We start from the raw sequence: 15,518 nt of genomic DNA on the forward strand, positions 1-15,518 counted from the left end.
GGGGAGGGATATAGGCTGGATCCTAAGCTTGGCCATGTGATGATTTTCAATGCTTGTTTTCTGAGGGCCTTATCAGTAGTGGTGCCTGCCCTGTGGAACGTCCTCCCATCAGATGTCAAGGAAATAAGCAACTATCTGACTTTCAGAAGACATCTGAAGGCAGCCCTGTGTAGGGAAGTTTTAAACGTTTGATGTTTTATCATATTTTTAATATTCTGTTGGGAGCCACCCAGAGTGACTGGGGAAAGCCAGCCAGATGGGTGGGGTATGTATGTATGTATGTATGTATGTATGTATAAATAAATAAATAAATAAATAAATAAATATTTAGGCAGAGCAGCAGCAGCAGGAGCCTCACTCCTGAATGCAGTTTGGATCTGGTGTTACTTTGCACTACCTTTGTGTTACACCTTCTACTTGTGTCTAGGAATGCTCCCTTATTCTACCAAAAGTGTGCCTATTGATTTGTCTTTTTTCTCCTGGAGCTCCCTCTTTTTCAAACTGCATTTTGAGTCTATTTCCTGCGTCCTTTCCTGCTGCCTCTTCAGACTTGCTCTTCATATGTTCCTAAGGCTATTCACAAGCCAAGCAATGGCCTGCACAGAGGGACAGTGTCAGGATGCTGTCAGTGGCTCCTGGCTGGTTGCCCAGGAAAGTATAAAGACAAGGAAAGGTTTCTTACTGTCCTTTTTAAATTCAATCTTTACAGAGATAGGCTATAGAACCCAGCCTCTTGGATAATGGTGTCCCAAATGAATCTCCACCCCCTCCGCTTCTCTCCCACTTCCGTGTTCGTCACTTCTACGGGTGCTGCTACGTGCCCTCTGTCTTTGAGCTCTTTGCTCTCCTACTTCTAAGGCTCGCCGGGTTCTGGGAGATGGATGGTCTGGGATGCTTTCTAGTAACAATGTTTCAGCTGGGTGTTGTTTGGGCTCTCCCATTATTTCCCAGCTTTCCCCCTCATCTGCCTCTGAGCTGCTACCTCCCTCAAACCCCTGTTGTAAATCTAGGCTGACTTCCTCTTCCTCCTCCCTGGAAGGGTCAGGATGGAGAGGCAGTCTCCACTATTCCTCCTCTGCCCAGTCCCTGACAGACAAGGTTTTGCACTTATAGGTGAAGATGCTTGATTTCCAAAGCAATATGTAACCTGAAACAGCCACCATTCGAAATCCACATCTTCTCTGATTTTTTGCTATGCAGTGCCCCAGCGCAGGAATGTCTACAAATAAGCAATTCTAGTGGAAAGTGTCCATAAAGATGAGTGCATTGGTGAAAATATCATGTAGCTATACATCGGGAGGAATTCCTTTCCAGAAATGTGGGTATTAGGCAAAATGACATAGAAAGATGTATACGCCTGGAAACATTCGAACTAAAATGCTGATGAATTTTAATGTGGACTTTTAAGATATATGAAAAAATCACAAGCTACAGTAGAGAAATGAACTTGAGATTGGGGGGCGGGGGAATCCAAAACAAAACCCAAACAAAACTAAAACAGTCATTGAAAAAAAAACCCAGAATTATTCTCATTTGGCTATGTGCAGTTCAGAAGCACAGCTGCAGCACTGATGCCTAGGAAATGCAGTTCTTGAGAAGTGTTTGAAGAGCAGAATACCTGGCTACATGCAAATCAGGACCAAGAGTACTAAACCACAAACAGCAGCTCTGTTGTAGCAATCCCATGTAAAACATCGCCCACATCTTCCCTGAGGTTTCTGCCTTTTCCTGCTCAGATAAAGGAGGTAGGAAAGATAATGGCTTCCCTTGAACCAAAACTAATCTACCTCATACAGTGCAGTGTAAATTGACATACAAACTTGCTACCTGTGATAATACTTTACATTTTATTGCACTGCTGTGGGAAACGGGCTGTCTGCTCAGCTATTTCTAGATGACAACTCCCATTATTTACAACACTGGCTGGGGCTGGAAGGTAAAGTGTGCAAACAAAAAGAATCAAATTATAGACTTTAAGAAAGCCGATTTCAGAAAACTTAGGGAAACGCTGGGTGTGATCCCATGGTCAGTAATACTAAAAGGGAAGGGAGTTCATGATGGATGGGAGTTTGTTAAAAGGGAGATATTAAAAGCACAACTTCAAGCAGTACCAATGAGACAAAAACATGGAAGGTGCCTAAAGAAGCCAGGGTGGCTATCTAAAGAACTTTTAACTGATTTAAGATTTAAAAGGGATATGTACAAAAAAATGGAAAAAGGGGGAAATCACCAGAGAGGAATTCAAACAAATAGCCAGCACGTGTAGAGACAAAGTCAGAAAAGTTAAAGCACAGAATGAACTCAGGCTTGCTAGAGAGGTTAAAAGCAATAAAAAGGGCTTTTATGGGTATGTCCGTAGCAAAAGAAAGAACAATGAAACAGTGGGGTCACTTAGAGGAGAAGATGGTGAAATGCGAACAGGAGACAGAGAAAGGGCAGAACTCCTCAATGCCTTCTTTGCCTCAGTCTTCTCCAAAAAAGAAAACAATGCCCAACCTGAAGAATATGGAGCAGATGATTCAGCAGGGGGGAAACAGTCCAGAATAAGTAAGGAGGTAGTACAAGAATACTTGGCTAGTTTAGATGTATTCAAGTCTCCAGGGCCAGATGAACTACACCCAAGAGTATTAAAAGAACTGGCAGAGGTGATTTCAGAACCACTGGCAGTAATCTTTGAGAATTCCTGGAGAACAGGCAAAGTCCCAGCAGACTGGAGGAGGGCAAATGTTGTCCCTATTTTCAAAAAGGGGGAAAGAGAAGACCCAAACAATTACCGCCCAGTCAGCCTGACATCAATACCAGGAAAGATTCTAGAGCAGATCATTAAGCAAACGGTCTGTGAGCACCTAGAAAGGAACACTGTGATCACTAAAAGTCAGCATGGATTTCTGAAAAATAAGTCATGTCAGACCAATCTGATCTCATTTTTTGACAGAATTACAAGCCTGGTAGATGAAGGGAACGCTGTGGATGTAGCCTATCTTTATTTCAGCAAGGCCTTTGACAAGGTGCCCCATGATATTCTTGTAAAGAAACCGGTAAAATGTGGGCTAGACAATGCTACCATTCAGTGGATTTGTAACTGGCTGACTGACTGAACCCAAAGGGTGCTCATTAATGGCTCCTCTTCATCCTGGAGAGAAGTGACTAGTGGGGTACCACAGGGTTCTGTCTTGGGCCCAGTCTTATTCAAAATCTTCATCAATGATTTGGATCATGGGCTTGAGGCCATCCTGATCAAGTTTGCAGATGACACCAAATTGGGAAGGGGTGGCTAATACCCCAGAGGACAGGATCACACTTCAAAATTACCTTAACAGGTTAGAGAACTGGGCCAAAGCAAACAAGATGAATTTTAACAGGGAGAAATGTAAAGTACTACACTTGGGCAAAAAAAATAAAAAATAAAAAATGAAAGGCACAAATACAGGATGGGTGATACCTGGCTTGAGAGCAGTACATGTGAAAAGGATCTAGGAGTCTTGGTAGACCATAAACTTGGCATGAGTCAACAGTGTGATGCAGCAGCTAAAAAAGCCAATGCAATTCTGGGCTGCATCAATAGGAGTATAGCATCTAGATCAAGGGAAGTAATAGTACCACTGTATTCCGCTCTGGTCAGACCTCACCTGCAATACTGTGTCCAGTTCTGGGCACCACAGCTCAAGAAGGATACTGATAAGCTGGAACATGTCCAGAAGAGGGCAACCAAAATGGTCAAAGGCCTGGAAACAATGCCTTGTGAGGAACGGCTTAGGGAGCTGGGTATGTTTAGCCTGGAGAAGGTTAAGGGGTGATATGATAGCCATGTTCAAATATATAAAAGTATGTCATATAGAGGAGGGAGAAAGGTTGTTTTCTGCTGCTCCAGAGAAGCGGACAAGGGGCAATGGATTCAAACTACAAGAAAGAAGATTTCACCTAAACATTAGGAAGAACTTCCTGACAGTAAGAGCTGTTCGACAGTGGAATTTGCTGCCAAGGAGTGTGGTGGAGTCTCCTTTTTTGGAGGTCTTTAAGTGGAGGCTTGACAGCCATCTGTCAGGAATGCTTTGATGGTGTTTCCTGCTTGGCAGGGGGTTGGAATGGATGGCCCTTGTGGTCTCTTCCAACTCTATGATTCTATGAAAAATATATGCATACATTAGTGAAAATGACATACAGATCAGCGTTCTATTTCTTAAGATTGCTTTGCAAAATGCGTCTATTAGAGAAATTATGACCAAAAATTGCTAATCATCATCATCATCATCATCAGTGTGGTATGGAAATGAAGAGAACTGAAGATTGGAAAAATGAGAAACTGAGGGAAACCAAAATTGACAGATTTGCTCATGCCTCAGTATAACTCTTGTTTGATCAACCTCCCCCTACCTCCGACTTTATTCAACCTAAATTCTAATTGACTTATAGGGCAGATTTTCTCTAATTATCATTTGCTTAAGAGAGACAAGTATGAAAGAGGGTGCTTTCTGTTTGAATTTTTGCTGGTTCTGAATGCTTCATATCACCTGATGCACTTCTTCAAATGAAACTTTGAAGCCTTACTTGCTTATTCTCATCCCTGTACTTGGAATATTATTAAATTAAAGAAGAATGTGCTTATACGTGCATATAAATCTTGTACATGCATATAAATCTTGTACGTGCATATAAATCTTCTGCTATTTCCTCATGAGGGTTATGCAAACATTTTCCATCTGGTGGACTAATGGAATTCTTTTGCTGACTTATGAGCAAGTTGCTTTTTTATTCCTTTCCTGATGCAAATATACTCTTAGTACAGTGGTACCTTGGTACTCGAACAGCTTGAGTCCTGAGCAAATCAGCTCCTGAACGCTGCAAACCCAGAAGTAAGTGTTTCTGTTTGCGATCATTTTTCGGATGCCGAATATCTGACGCGGCTTCTGCTTGAGTGCAGGAAGCTCCTGCAGCCAATTGGAAGCTGCGCCTAGGTTTTCAAATGGTTTTGGGAGTCAAACGGACTCCTGGAATGGATTAAGTTTGAGAACCAAGGTACTGGTGTAATACATAATATTAGATATCAAGGAAACCTGGTATTTCTTCCCTTAGAAGCAGCAGCAGCTGCAGACCATCAGTAGAGGAGCAGAGCTGCTCACCTAGCCCCCTCCACATTGACCTTCATTCCCTGCTTCCATTGAAGCTGGCCTTTCCCAATCTCTAGCCAGCCAAGGGAAGCCTGCCTCATCCCTCCTGGTTGACTCGCCGAGAGCCCGCCTGCGCTCAACTCCCAGGGATGCTGGGGCTATATTACTTCTAGGCAGTGGCAACCTGCTGACGGTGACCCCAAAGGATGAGAGGAAAGGATAATGTTCCTTTGGGGGAGCTGCTTTGGGGAGAGCACAAGGGCAAAGCCTCCTCCCTTAACATCTGAAGACTAAGGGTATTGTATGTGCTTGTTTATTTTGGTTCTCCCTTATGTGCCTATGGGGATAGTCTTTGCTTAATTATACATCTGCAGCCAGGTTGTTTTATATTGTCAAATTTCCAAAAGGAAGGAAAATATGCATCTGGGATGGGACCAGCTGGAGAGAATGGAACTGCAGAGGTTCAGTTCTCATTTCCAAATCAGTTTGCTATTTTTTTTTAACGTCTTCAGTAAAATTCATCAGGATTTCAGAGCATATTTCTCCAAACAAACACATATGTCTGTAATTTTGCCCAATATACCCATGTAATTTGAACCACTATATGCATTTATATGCACACTGTGCCCTAATCTATACATTGTTGTACCTATTCTTTGCCTGGAGAACTGCATTGCAAAATTCGAAGAAATGCAAATTTTCAAGGATGACTGGTCTTTTGTCTATGTAATGTTTCAGAAAGAGTGAATTAGGTAGAGTCACCCTTCAACGAGATATAGCTTTCCAGATGTTGTTGGACTATAGCTACCATCAGGCCCAGCCAGCATGGCTCATTGGCATGGATGATGAAAATTGTGTCATTTAGCGTAACATCTGGAGGGTGACAGGTTCCCCAAAATCTTTACCTTTCAGCCTTCCACCAGCCCGTTTGTTACAAGTCTAGTATTCGCCCTTAGTTCACAGTCAATATATTGCACTTTGTCCTTTGTCTGTTATTGTTGACATGCCAATGAAACTAACACCTTCTGCAGGCTGTCTCACAATTTGAACCCTAGTCAACTGGCATCAAGGCTTACTGATTTGCAGATTCACTAGCAACAAAAGTACAGTAGGCTGTTCTCTTTTGGGTGCAGACAGGGAAAAGCAGGTCTCAAACTTCCTGTGCCACTAAGAGTCTGGCATTTGTTGTTTATCAAGAGCCAAGGTTGTTATCTTCAAGACAGATGGCACAAAAAGGTGCTCTCTGGCCCATTAATGCAATCATAGATTTTAAAAGCAAAGCAAAACATTGCCCATTGGTATTAAGCATATCAGGAAGATAATTTTGTCTGTGGTATTAACACAGAAGGCATTTTACTGGAGAGAATTCAATACATTGACAAAGAAACTTTTGATTAATCTTGGCTTTACGACGAGGGGTTGTTCATTTGAAGTAAGGCAAGCTGCATACCACATTTTAACTCCTCTCTTCCCACGTTTTAATTAATTGCTTATTTCCTGTAGGAGAGAGCAAAGGTTGCAATGTACAAACAACAACTTTTATGGAGTCTCAAGGTTCAGTGTTGATCCTACTGCTAGGCAGTACTGCTAGTGTTATGGAGGGTGGAATAAAACACTTTTTTATTCACTGTCTTCATGTCATGCATAGTTGTATAAGGTTCGATTATGGCACCTCTTACGTGCCTTTCTCAAAATAAAAAATCCCAAATGCTTCAATCTTTCCTCATAGGAGAGTTATCCCCTTCATCATTTTGGTTGCTCTCTTCTAAAGTTATTCCAGCTCTATAATATCCTTTCTGAGGTGAGGAAAATCATGTTGCAAAAGGAAGGAAGGAAGGAAGGAAGGAAGGAAGGAAGGAAGGAAGGGTAATTGTCTTATTTGGAGAAAGTCACACTTAGATGCTGGTGAAGGCTTTCAAAACAAAAGCCACAAATTGACATGGAAATGTGGAAAAATTAGAAACTGAGAGGAACTTTAATGGACAGATTCGCCCATGGCAGCACATCCCATTGGCTCTCATTCTGAGAAAATGCTGAAAAGCCAACAGCTTCTTCTAATTAACATCAGGGAAAGAAAGGGATAGTAATAGTAGATATATATTTAACTGAGAAAACAATATTAACCACTGGTTAATGAATAACAGGTGCTAGACAATGTCTGCTACCCATGCTGTGGGAAGTTTAAGGGGGAAAGCAACTCGGCTGTCATCTCTAAATATTTGAGCTGGGTTGGGACCCGAGGTGGCCACTGTCCTTTGAGACATGTGGGGAAGAAGACAGAGAGGCCAGCTGAAGGTGGAGCCAGCCAATAACAGGCAGAACCAACTTACTCTAACTTTGCCACCATCTCCTCCTCCCTGGTGAGCTCTTGGAGGGAAACATTGAGAAGCTGACAGGCAGTGCCACCTCCTGGGCTGGATGTAACTTAGGCAACATTCACGTTTGAAGAACTATGATGCCACTATAAACAGTCATGGCTTCCCCAAAAGGATTATGGGAGCTGTGGTTTGTTAGGAGTGTCCTGAGAAGAACCAGGAGACCCCCATTCCCCTTCAATTAGCTACAGTTCCAAGAGTTCCTTGAGAAGAAGGATTGGTTGTCAAACCAAGAGAATCCTGACTGCGGACCAGAACAAAAGGCCTGGAGGGTTGAATTCTCTCTCTCTCTCTCTCTCTCTCTCTCTCTCTCTCTCTCTCTCACACACACACACACACACACACACACACACAACACACACTGCCCTTCTCCAGACCGGGGGTTTCCCACTATCTGCTGGGATATTTGTAAAGAAAGCTAATATCACAAGCAAAAGCAACAACACAAAACCCACCTGTTAGTTCTATACACTATCTCATCGTGTACTTAAATAACACTATCCCTGGGTCGCCTCCTCCTCCTCCTCCTCCTTCATCATCGAATTTATATACTGCCCTATACCCAGAAGTCTCAGGGCAGTTCACAGAGCAAAATCTAAATCTAAAATCACAATATATATAATCAAAATAAAACAATAACTCAATTACCCCCCCCAAAAAAACCCCCACATTTTAAAGGGGCATAGGATGTCAATCAGATCAACCAAAGGCTTGGTTAAAAAAAAAATTGTCTGGCGCCTAAAGGTGTATATTGAAGGTGCCAGGCAAACGTCACTGGAGAGAGCATTCCACAGATGGGGAGCCACTGCAGAGAAGACCCATTCTCGTGTTACCACCCTCCGGACCTCTCGAGGAGGAGACACACGAAGGAGGGCCTCAGAAAATGATCTCAGGGTCCGGGTAGGTTCATATGGAAAGAGGCAGTCCTTCAGGTATTGCAGTCCTGAGCCATTTAAGGCTTTATAGGTCAAAACCAGCACTTTGAATTGGACCCGGAAACTAATAGGATAGGTGTAATATGCGCAAACCGTCTTGCTCCGGTGAGCAACCGGGCTGCTGAATTTTGCACCAGCTGAATTTTCCGAACTGTCTTCAGAGGCAGCCCTACGTATAGTGCATTGCAGTAATCTAAATCTTATCACATGCAACAGTAATTTTAGGCAGGGTGACAGTGATGCCTCCAGTAATTTGACCTCCACCCTCACACACCCTCTGGCTAAGCAGAAAGGGGCAAATGTAGCCACAGGCTGAGTGGGGGAAACTGAATGTTCAGTGGAACCTCTGTTTGCGACCATAATCCATTCTGGAGGTCCATCCGGAGATCGAAATGGGTCGCTGGGAGAGGCGCCGTTGTGTGCAGGCGTGGGCGGCAATTGCCCGCTTTTGCGCATGTGCGAACGGCGGCAAACCCGCTGGTTACTTCCGGGTTTGCCGTGGTCGCGACTTGGAACGACCGTAAGAAGAGGCAGTGGTAAATAGAGGTTCAACTGTACTGAGCTTTGGCCCAGGGTGACAACATAGGCTTTGCATGCATTTCTGCTCTGTACCTGACACTTCTGACTACAGCTCGTCCAAACAGCGACATTCTCTCAGTGCAACCCCAGACACTCTTGCCATCTGGACAGCTGGAACAACATACTCTGCAGAGAAAACCTCAGGGTCTGCGTTGTACTGGGGGAGAATCAACAAGCTGGATGACAGCACTCTGCGCTCCTCAGTTAGCTCATGCACTAGGAATTCCCAGGGGCAGATATGTTTAAGCTTATTTTTCACTGCACCCAGTTTCTTTTGTAAGGAGTGAGATGGGAAGGCAAATTGTCTTTCTGCTTACCTTTGTTTTACAAGCACTATATACTAAGTGGATATGCTGGACACTATTGATAGTGAAGAAGTGTGCATGCACACGAAAGCTCATACCAAGAACAAACACAGTTGGTCTCTAAGGTGCTACTGAAAAGAATTTTCTATTTTGTTTCGACTATGGCAGATCAACACGGCTACCCACCTGTAACTGGAACTATAGATAATATTGAACCAGACCAGTGTTTCTCAAATGTGGGTCCCCAGCTGGTTTTGGACTACAACTCCCATCATCCTTAATCACTGGTCCTGCTAGCTAGGGATTATGGGAGTTGTAGTCCAACAACAGCTGGGAACCCACGTTTGAGAAACACTGGGTGAGGCAGACCAGTGAGTCTGACTTCTATTTTCCCCTGTGCTCCCCTCTCCTGTCCCCACGCTCACCAATCAGATACACAGCTCGAAATGTCTGTCTCATTTGCTGGACTACATTCTGATCACCAAAGTGTTTCCTCCTATCCCTGGTCCTAAGAAGTGGAATGCTTCCACTACCTGGTAGTCACCAGCCATAAAAGCTCCTTCAAGCAAGCATCTTCTAGCCACACCCCCTCCATGCCCCTGAGCTAGATGCATGTGGAAAAAAGCTTAAGAGAAGAGTTCACAACCCCATGCTGTACTGTCACAACAATAAAGAACTGCAGGGTATACCCAAAGGAATTAATCAGAAACTTAACATGCAAAGTCTGGAGCCGGTTGACTGGAGGTTCAGGGTGCGGCAGAAACTAGAGTACTAGAACCTGACATAAAAAATCTGGGTCACTTCAAATCCCCGCTAGAAGTTGCTTAGCATTTCTTAAATATATTTTGAAAGGTGAGGGGAAATGAATTCATTTTATTTTTAAAAAAATATTTTTTTTTTCCGTATAGAATGTTGCATTTGTTAGTTTTGATGGCTGCAGTAATGGAATACTGAATGGTTTAGTTTATGTAAAATATGCAGGGATTTATGAAATGCAAAATGAACCATGGAAAGAGAAGACGGGAAGTCATCGATATCTTAAGGATGTTTAAATGAGTATTTTAAATTGTAAAACAGAAAATTATATATATATATTATTTATATGAAAAACAGATGCTCTAAAAAAAAGAATGTTACTGTTACTCAACAATTATGTTCCAATTCAACAAAACAAGTGACTTCCCACTCACCCAACACTGATGTTTATACCTGTAATCCATACTGCATACAATTGCATTTTAAGGTTCTGCCTTATCTAATTTAATCCTCTCTAGCATGTTTCTTAATTCGTTCTGCTGTTTTCTTTCACTTCAAACCCTGCTGCGGTCTTCACTTATAGACCAGAAAAGATTTTATATAGACCAGGAAAGATTTTATATAGTCCAGAAAAGATTTCCAGTCTTCTTTGAAAGATTCTAAATCTGTATCTTTAATCAGTTCCATCAGTTTTGCCATCTCTGCTTATAAAACTATGACTAGTGTAGAACAAGGGATAGGTAACCACAGGTTGGGGGTGGGGCAGAATGTGGCCCTCCTGTCCACTCTATATGTGGCCCTTGGAACTCTGGGAAGGCCACATCCCTCCAAGCCTTCACTGATCCTGTTTTTCTCTCTCCTCCAAAGATTTTACTGGGCTGAAATGTGACCTTGAACTGTATATTGCTTGGATGGAGCGTGGCAAGTGGTTTGCTGAATCTACTACTGGCTTGCAGCCCCTGGAAGGTCGCCCACAAAGGAACGCCACTCTTGGGGTCGTTGTTGGCTGGGGTAGTTGTGGTTGATGCACAAAGTGAGCAGAGGTTCAGCCCCTGTTAAACATTGTAAGGGTGCCAGATGCAGTGCTGGAAACAGCTTTGAATAATTGCATAACATGATTAATTGGGAGCAGGGCCATATTCTCTCCCCCACTATGAAAGTGCCATGGCAGGAGAAGCAACACATACTAAAAATTCTCCCTCCTGTACTAAAGGTCACTGTTGAACCCTGTTCTTCCAGCATAATCTATAGACCTGGAGAATTTGCTGGCCCCTAGATTGTGATGTAAGGGACACGGCTGACGCTGTGGGTTAAACCACAGAGTCTAGGGCTTGCTGATCAGAAGGTCGGTGGTTTGAATCCCCGCAATGGAGTGAGCTCCCGTTGCTTGGTCCCTGCTCCTGCCTACCTAGCAGTTCGAAAGCACATCAAAGTGCAAGTAGATAAATAGGTACTGTTCCAGCGGGAAGGTAAACGGCGTTTCCATGCACTGCTCTGGTTCGCCAGAAGCAGCTTTGTCAAGCTGGCCACATGACCCAGAAGCTGTACCCTGGCTTCCTCGGCCACTAAAGCGAGATGAGCACCACAACCCCAGAGTCGTCTGCGACTGGACCTAATGGTCAGGGGTCCCTTTACCTTTACCTTTACCTTGCAATGTACATCACAAACACAAGAGGGCACTGGCATGTCACATCTAGAGATAGTGTGCTCCTCCCATCCACCCTGCCCCTCATGTGCTTGGGAGCCCTTCATAAAGTTCTATGCACTTCCTGGGGCTTTTTTCTTTCCATGGGAAGAACCAGTCACCAGACTGAGAATTTCACACGAAAAGGAGCTTTTCATTTCATGGAACTGCAATTTTATGCATACTGTTTATGGAATTTTGGCTTCTGCAATAAGGGAAATCAGTCTCCTGAAGGAGAACAACAGGCCATGCCATCTATAAAGCAGGGAAGAGGAAATGGTGGAGCTCAAGATGTTGTTGGATTCCAAATCCCATCAGCCCAAACCAGCAAGTTTGGGGATGGTGGGGGGTTGCAGTCCAACAGGTGGAAGACCACTGGCTCTGCATTCTTGCAATATATGCTCCAGTCTTACAGATGTAATTTGTTATTCATTTATTGGCAAGGAGGACCTTTCACAATAGCTCTGTTGGTTAGAGTGTTGTGCATCACATGCTGCTCTTCAGCATTACAGTTGTACCTTGGTTGTCAAACGGAATCCGTTCCGGAAGTCCATTCAACTTCCAAAAAAGTTCAACAACCAAGGCGTGGCTTCCGATTGGCTGCAGGAGCGCCAGACATTCTTCTTCCAAAGAATGTTCGCAAACTGGAACACTCACTTCCGGGTTTGCGGCGTTTGGGAGCCAAAACGTTTGACTCACAAGGCATTCGGGATCCAAGGTATGACTGTACGGACAGTTAACTCTTGAATGGAATTAAAAGAGGATCAGACCCTGACATTAAGCGTCTCATGCTCTACCAAATGAGATATCCCACAGGTAACAACAACAACAACTCCCCCCAATAACGCCTCCTGTCTGAATTCCTCCTTTTCTGCCAGCAGCAGAAAATCTTTTATGGGGGTGAATGAGTTACATCCAAAAGTGGTACCCAGACTCAATTCTGCCTGGCACCCCAAGTCAACCCAATTAACTACAGTAGTCTACTGTGTGGGCAAGAAGCACAGGGATAGGCTAGATGGCTCCAGATTAATCAGGCAAGACAGCATGGGAACATGGTGCAGCATGGAATTCTATGTACAAGGGCGAAAATTTACCCAACACCAAATATACCAGTCCGATCCCAGGAATATTACAGTGGTACCTCTGGTTACAGACGCTTCAGGTTACAGACTCCGCTAACCCAGAAATAGCACCTCGGGTTAAGAACTTTGCTTCAGGATGAGAACAGAAATAGCGCAGCAGCGGCACGGCGGCAGTGGGAGGCCCCATTAGCTAAAGTGGTACCTCAGGTTAAGAACAGTTTTAGGTTAAGAACGGACCTCCAGAACAAATTAAGTTCTTAACCTGAGGTACCACTGTACTGTGTCAAGCTTGGTAATGAAGCATTGCTGCCCCAGGCCTCTAGGTGGAGCAACTGAGAATGCAATCTTCTCCCAAAAGATAATTTCACAAAGGCATATGGAAGAATTTCCAAGAGACAAACTTAAAGGTTGGTAATGGAACACCTAATCCTATTGGCTTCTTCGGCCCTTTAAAAGCTGCTAAACCCCAGGGACACGGGTGGGACTGTGGTCTAAACCACAGAGCCTAGGGGTTTGCTGATCAGAAGGTCGGTGGTTTGAATCCCCATGACGGGGTGAGCTCCCGTTGCTCGGTCCTAGCTCCTACCCACCTAGCAGTTCGAAAGCACGTCAAAGTGCAAGTAGATAAATAGGTACCGCTCTGGCGGGAAGGTAAACGGCGTTTCCGTGCGCTGCTCTGGTTCGCCAAAAGCGGCTTAGTCATGCTGGCCACATGACCCGGAAGCTGTACGCTGGTTCCCTCGGCCAATAAAGCGAGATGAGCGCCACAACCCCAGAGTTGTCCACAACTGGACCTAATGGTCAGGGGTCCATTTACCTTTGCCTTTAACTACCCAGGTAGTCACCTTCCCACAACTGGTCTTTGAAAGAACAGCTCTTCAAACAGAAGATGCTTTCAATAAAGTTTTATTTTTTCTATCCTTCTCTTCAACCAAAAAAGGCCCCCTGAGCAACTTACTATAAAATGAAAATATAAACAGCCCCTGGGTTCAGGCTTACATCTAAAGAAGACATGAAACACAAAAGGAAAAAGGACTGGGAAGGAGGGGGAGGAGAGAAGCAAACTCGGGTTAAAGTTCTGAGTTATGTAAGTTCATCTAATGACCAGCTGGGGTGGGCAGATTCAAGGAGAGGAAGCACCAAAAGTTGCTGAACTTTCAGCTGCACTGATGGTGCAGCCCTGCACCCTTTCTCTCCCCTCCTCTCTTGCAGCCTGATGGCAGACCGTTCAAACAGAGAACTGTGCTCTGTAATACTGGACACGCTCTGGAGCTAGAGAAGAATTCAGATGCATCATAAGTGGTCCCTGGACTATATGGCATTAAAAAGAAAGGAAAAAGCTTTGTTGTGTTGTTCTGATGTTTACTGGCTTCTTCTGGAGACACTGAACCAATAAAAAAAAAATGAAATGGTTGACAGCCCTGTTTCTGCTCAAACCAGTTTCTGAAGCTGGCACCAGATGCATCGTGGGTAAGAGAAGCCAGGACAACGTTGTCCCGGGCACATTGGTGCACTTATAAACCTCCCTCCCCCCCCCACCCTTTCCTGTTTGCTTGAGAGGCATTATTAATCCTATAAGGAACAAGCTGTAAAACGGTGAAGAACACAGATAACTAGTGATATTGAGTCACAAGGTTGCTGGAGGAACGAAGACTCTTTTATTGGGGAAGTCATTTAACATAATAGGGAGAGTGTAAAAGCGGGGTGGAGTGGGGTGGAAAGGTACACAAATATTGGCACAGGAGGAGCAGGTGCACTGGGGTAAAAGAGTCAATGCGGCTCCACCGAGTTACCAAGGGGCTGCTTAAAGCAACCAGAAGCAGCTCTCGTTCCATTCCGAGCTCATTTGGCTATGCAGGTCTGCCCTAACCACTAGGTTAGGTTGCTAGGTTCTCGCCCAGAGAAAGCACCAATGCTTTTTAAATGCATGAAGTGGTTGCCAGCCAGCTGGTGTTTTGCTGGTCTGGACAGTAAAACCACGTCTTGCACAGGGCGCTGTACTGCACACCTCTTTCAACCTGGCTGTCTCAGGGGCAGAAATGACACGGGGAGATCCCGCTTTAAACGTATAGTGCAGATGGGGCCGTCATCTTCCGTTATTGCTAGTTCTGGGCAAAAGGAGGGGTCATATACAGCTCAGTGACAAAATGCTTCAAGGTCCCATGTTCAACCCAGGTAGGATTTGGAAAAATTGCTGTCTGGAACCTTGGAGAGTCACTTCTGTGAACGTAATGATCCATCTACGACCAACTGATGATGATCAGGAATATAGCTCAGCCTGCGCCAGGGAAAACTGCACCTGGTCAGAGTTTCCCTGCGAGTTGTTATCGCGTTAATCTTGTTCCTCTTTGTTTTAAGATGAACATCGCTTCCTTCCCATTGCCTGTTGACCTCTCCTTCCTCCTTCTGTTTGCATCCCAGCGGCCTGCAGCCCGATCCTCTGCCTGTTTACTCAATCGGAAGCAACTCCCACTGAGTTCCAGGAGGCTTACTCGCAGCAAGGATGTGCGCGGGTAGCATTGCCTCCCCAGCCTCATTTTCCAGACATGGCTCGGGAAGGTTCCAGGATATGCTTACCTGGGAAGATGGCCTCGCACGCTGAACGTGCCGGGAGTTACTTCCGAGTAAGCACAAAGAGAATCGGGAGGCGCGCGCGCTCACTCACTGGCGCTCTCCTTGCAAGCCCCATTCAGC

This window comes from Lacerta agilis, chromosome 8, assembly GCF_009819535.1.
Source record: "Lacerta agilis isolate rLacAgi1 chromosome 8, rLacAgi1.pri, whole genome shotgun sequence".
Taxonomy (NCBI): Eukaryota; Metazoa; Chordata; class Lepidosauria; order Squamata; family Lacertidae; genus Lacerta; species Lacerta agilis.